Source organism: Artemia sp. Qi Xiang Cuo, chromosome 4 (genome assembly GCF_049724085.1).
Source record: "Artemia sp. Qi Xiang Cuo chromosome 4, ASM4972408v1, whole genome shotgun sequence".
Lineage (NCBI taxonomy): Eukaryota > Metazoa > Arthropoda > Branchiopoda > Anostraca > Artemiidae > Artemia > Artemia sp. Qi Xiang Cuo.
In genome coordinates, this window is record NC_142797.1 from 15765822 (window position 1) to 15772065 (window position 6244).

A 6244-nucleotide genomic window follows, 5' to 3' on the forward strand; every position below is an offset into this window, starting at 1 on the left:
GAAGACAAAGATAAAAATTTAAAGTGATGGGTGCTAAAAGATTGTACGAAAATGTTAAAACAAGGTTAAAGAGCAATTAAGAGAAAAGTAAAACTTGTTTGAAGTTAATATAACCAAGTCTGTTGACTAAAATAGTTTGGTGTAGGATTATATCCAAATGTCAAAATCTAAGGATAGGGGTTTTAAGGAGTGTAGAAAATGTAAAAACAAGTTTAAACAGAAATAAAAGAAAAAACTTTTTTTACGCTAACTTAACAAAGAGTTTTGACTAATATAGCTTGGATTAAGAGAGTATGCAAAGCTGAAAATTTAAACTTAGTGGTTTTAAATGAGTGTACAAAAATGTAAAAAAAAATAACATTAAGGAAGAACAAAAGAAAAATTGTTTTTACTTAATATAACAAAGTCTTTTTACTAAAATAGCTTGGTGCAGGAGTTTAGGCAAAGCTAAAAATCCAAGGTTATGGGTGTCAAAGGATTGTACAAAAATGTAAAAATAAAGTTAAAGAGCAGTAAAAAAATGTCTTTGAAATTAACATAACAAAGTCTTTTGACTAATATAACTTGGTGCGTGAGTGCGGGCAAGCCTGAAAATCTAATGTTAAGGGATGTTAAAGGAGTGTACTAAAGGCCAAAAACAATATTAAACCCAAATAAAAGAAATAAAAAGTGTTTGAAGTGGATATAACAAAGTCTTTTGACTAATATATCTTGGTTTAGGAGTTTGAAAATCTAAAGTTAGGGGGGTTACAGGAGTGTACGAGAAAGTTAAAAAAAAGTTAAAGAGGAATAAAAGAAACAAAAACTTGTTTGAAGTTAAAATAACAAAGTCTTTTGACTAATATAGCTTAGTGTAGGAGTTTAGAAAGCTGAAATCTAAGCATAGGGGTGTTAAAGATATGTACGAAATGGAAAAAACACAGATAATGAGAATACATAGATACTTGGTGTAGAAGTATAGGCAAAGTTGAAACTTGTCTAATATAACTTGATGTTGAAGTGTAGGTTAAGCTAAAAGCTAATGTTAGGAGCGATAAAGGAGTCTACGAAATGTATAAAAAAAAACATAATGAGCAATAAAAAAAAATGTTTGAAGTTAATATAGCAAAGTCTTTTGACTAATATAGTGTCGTGTAGGCACTGGTGTCGTTTAGGGAAGGGGACAAGAGGGGCAGCTGTGCCCCCAAAAATGTGTAAAAAATATTAAGTAACTTTAAAACTATTGCACGTTATTAGTTGATGCTTCGTTTTTTACTTTGAGCACATAAATGTTTTTTTAATTAATCCAACCTCGTTTTTAATATATAAACAACACGAAAAACAGGTGTTCAATACACTTCATAATATGTTCCAAAATAATAATTATACAAATATACCGCCTTCGAAACCTTATCATCATGTAAATAGGTGAGCCTAGTTAATGGCAAAGTTTCAATAATGTACTATACTTCCTGTTTTGCCATGTTTGCTCAGATCAAACTTTTTCCCCTCTTTAATAAAGGTGTTCTACTAAATAAAATCTATCATTTCAAGATTACATTTTCTTGTTTTAAAAGTTAGAAAAATGGACATGAATACACCCTCACCATCTGCGAATACAAAGAAATGGAACCACTAAAAAACAAGGAATCCTTGAAAAAACGGAATTTTTTCATTGAACAACAGGAAAAATAAATTATCTAAAAAGAAAAAAAAACTCAGTGTTTTTTACAATAATATTCTTACTGCAGCTTGATAGGTCAAATCGGTTCGAGTTAAATAGTCGCATTTCACGCAACACCAGCGTTACTTGTGTGACACTTATCTCTGCATCAGCATGCCACGCGAAGTGTATGCTGCAAGTAGGATAGAGTGAACCTGAAGAATATATGTATATTTTTCTCACACTTTAGAAATTTGATGCTCGTATATAAGTGGTACCAACCCGTACTTTTTATCTATTGTTATCAGAATGTTAGACATAAAACAATATTCAGTGCCCTCCCCAGCCCCCTATAACCTGATATGCAACAAAAAAAAAATTGTGTAATTTTTCTAGATTTCGACTTTTAACACAGATGCAAAGGGGAAGATAATTTTTAAACTCTATTTATCAATTTTTTCCACCAATCTCTGGAAAGTTTTAATTAATGTAAGGTTTCTACCACAATGCTGTCAAGAATTGTTCAGATTTTATGGATATTCTTAATCAAACAATGCTCAACGAGTTAGTTAATAATTCAGAATTTTGTTTTATTATTTTAAATTAAAATACTGTAACTATTTCAAATGCAAGGAAAATATCCAGGGGGCATTCTCCATGGAGGAAAATATCCGCAGTGGTGGTGGGAAATTTGTTCGGTGAGTTTTTTTATCAAATAATACTCTATTGTATTATTTTTTTGTTGAAAGAAACAACCCAAAGTAAACTTTTTGGGCACGATATAGCGCTTTATGATTGCCTTATTAAGTAAAATTTGTAGAGGAATTAAATATAAAATTAGTTCATAAACGAGCCCATAATTAGCTCTTTATGATGTCTGTGTATCCGGCCTAGCTTTTCCAATTCACAAGTTTCGCCCAAAATGCGCTTTTAGTGTACCATATGGTGCATTAGAACGGCCTTATCAAGTCTAATATACGAAAAGAAAACATAATAAAAAAGAATTAGCTTTTATGAGTCCTTAAAGCGCTCTCTAAAATGATCCAGTGCATCAATACAAAGAAAAATAAGAGGACATGTCACTGCTGCCCATGTAAAAAAGTGATTTATTGTTGTGGCTCAATGAGGGGGGGGTTGTAATTCTCCTGTATATGGTTCCTACAAAGGTAATTTAAAGAGTATACTTTTTGATTTGCTAAGGAGTAACTTTCAAATCAGATGCAACTGAATGACGCAATACATGGGGCTGTTGGAATAACACGTAGTTCAACTAAAAAAATTTAGTCTCCTATGATGGGTGCTGGTGTGGAAGGAAGTTGAAGGGGGATATGTACTTAATATTAGCGGTAAGGCTGGCAAAAAAGCAGAGCATACTAAATTCACCATCGCCCACCCGAAGTGCTTACAGTACACTACTGTCGTTTGCAACAACTAATTGCTGACAACCTTTGCAAAAGCTGAGACCACTGCTTAATTTATGTTTGTTCGATGCATGTGCATTGTTTATTTATGTATTCTGTAATGTTTTTGGATTTACCCGAGTGACGTCTTTGCTAAATAATTACTTTTCTGCGTAATCGCTTGAAGAAACGTGTCCTATTGAAGGGCTTAGGAAAGGAACGAGCTATCTTTACATTTTAGCCGCTTAGAACATATCTTCCCCCAATCATGTGGAAGAGAGCATGCACATGTTGTCCCAGGAATAGGACAGCTGAGCTGCTACATATTCTCTAAATTATTAAGTCCGAAAAAGCACCTCATCGGGTCAGCGATGTTTGATGGTCAAGCTTCCAGTTCCTTGACCAGTTCCTTAAAAACCAGCTTTGTCCAGCTTTCAACTTTGAAGTGTTTTATAATGTTAATAAAAATATAATCTGTATCAATTTTATTTGGTTATAAATGGCTAATAAAATCAATAAAGGGCAGAGCTCCTTACTTTCTTTTTTTGTCTCACAATCAACTTTAAAAAAGCACCAAAAAGTAGAATCAGAAGACGATGGTATTGAAAAGAAATTTGATTCCCATCTACGTCGTCTCATAGTAACAGAATCACAGAAAATGAATAAAATCTTAAAAGTGAAAGCAGCTCAACTTCGACCAAATTAATTAACAAGCCTTATCCAATTAATGGCCCAGCCTCAGCTTTGGCTCGTATTTGTGATAGCCCCTTTCAGCAAAGAGACTTGATTTTCCCTTAGACTTAGACTAACGGGAGAAAATTCGGAACAGAATCATCATAATTTTCAGCCATCTTTAAAACACATTTAGGTTGCTGTTTTTCACAAGTTTTCCAACACTCCTTTCCCCACAGATGGTTTTAGAGGAGAGGAGTTAAGAGAGCACTCCCATTGGTTGCAGCAATTTCAGGAGCGCAAATCTTAAATAAATATTCTAACATTTATAATCCTTTTGCAGCTTTTGAAATTTATCTTTATTAAAGTAAAGTAAAAGTCGTGGTTGGCAATAAGTTAGTTGTTTCCTGTAATACTTGAATAATAATACTTAATTCTTACTGTAAGTATAAGCAAATTGAAGAGGACAGAACCGCCACTGCTTCTCCTTGAAAGATAGCCCATGCCCATTGACTATCCAGATGTGGATCCCATACCCCCCCCCCCCAAATAATAATGTTGTAGCTACGTCCCTGGGCGTAGGAATATACATAAAACTAAAAATGTAAGGTTATGAGTATTAAGGATGTATACGAAAATGAAAAAAAAGATAATGAGCAGCAAAGGGAAAAATGTTAGAAAATAATAAAATAAAGTCGGGAGACGGGGGAAAGTATCTCGTATGTGTTGGAAAGTCAGAGGGAACGGCAGCGTCCCCTAGCCCTCTATAAAGCCCCCTGAAGTAAAGTGAGGAGAAAGGCCCGTAGGTCTGGAAAACTTAGAGAAGGTGACGGTGTCTCCCAAAGCCACCTTGAAGTAGAGGGATAGGAGAAAGAGTCCCATATGGGTGAAACGCTCAGGGGTGCGAGATGCAAAAATGTCAGTTTATGAAAAATGGTAAAAAAGAAATATGAAAAAGGTTTATAATAAAAAAAAAAGAAAGCACGGTCAAAACCTAAAAGGATTAGCACCCTTAAGAGGAAGTCATATTGTACAAGCTTGATCTGAAAAAAGGCTAAGGTGGACAAAGTAAAATGAACAGGTGGCATTAAATTTTCGAACTTAACAAAATAATTTGTTTTGACTAATATAGCTCAGTGAAGGACCATACGTAAAGCTGAAAAACTAATGTTAGGATTGTTAAAGATGCGTACGAAAATGTTTAGAAAAACAAAGATAATGAGCAATAAAAGAAAGAAAAATGTTATAAAATAATAAATGAGGTCTAGTGACGGGAGAAGAGATCTCGTTTGTGCGAAAAAGTCATTGGAGATGGCTCTGTCCCTCAAAGCCCCGACCAACACAATTTTACCCTTTCGATCCGAAAAATAACGAAAAATGGAAAAAGGTTTATATTAAAAAAAAACTTGAAAAGAACAGCCGACTTCAAACCCGCTAATTCCTTCGAGCCTAATTCCAGCTGTAATTTACCCCTTTTTGAAATTGAGACAAATTTTCCCAGGCTCGTAGCCTTTGAAGGGTACCATCAAACTTAATTAACTTTATATATTTGTGATTAGCATATAAATTGCTTGTCTCACGCATCTCATGTTATCATAATTCAGTTTATATTAGAGCTTCGGTTGCTGTTGGTCAGAGTCACTCCTTACTTACAATTTCTTATCACTAACTCTTTGATAGTTTTCCGAAACGGTGGGTTTATAGCCTTTTATTTGGTATTGTAAACGCTTGCGTTTCAAAGTTATTAAAAGAAGTTATAAGAAATAGTCTAAAGGAAATTTTTAAGTTAATGGGTGCCTACATAAAAAATATACCCAGTTATATATTATTTGTAAGTAACTGAGTCATGTTTAACCACAAAACTGAGTATAAAATTTTTCATTTAGGTCATGCTGGGTTATAAGTGGTATCTAAGGATATTGAAATAATTCTGAATAATGAATTTAAATAGAGGTTTCCAGTTCCGGCAAAACGAAAAGCAAAAACCTAAAATTTTAAAGCAAAAAAAGAAAATTTATTAGGAAAGGTTAAAATCGATATTTAAAGAAAAATAAATTATTTTTCAATTACAGATTAAATTTTTTTTGCATTACCACTTTCTGTCTGGGTGTCGTTTTTTTTCTTTCTTTATATATTTGGTGGACATTTAGACTAGTGACTCATATACAAAGCTTACTGATTAATTTGGTCTCAAAGGGACGATAAGGATTTTAAAGTACAAGTTTTTTTACAAGTTCTATTTATTCCATTTTAAAACGGCGTGTTTCTGGCTTTTATTTTCGATTTCATCTCTCTTTCAGCTAATTTGAGAGATAAGAGCAAAAACGCCCAAGAACTAGCTAGTCTTTGCTATTTATATCGATTCTAAACTTAAAAACCCTACTTATGTAGCTTTTTTCGGCACTGATTTCAGCAGCTCAGTGGGTAAACGATAAGGATACATAAAATTTACCCTTTCCGGGAATTTTCCAAGATTAAACATCATGGAAAACATGATCAACTACAGGTTATCAATAGCTGTATGATTCAT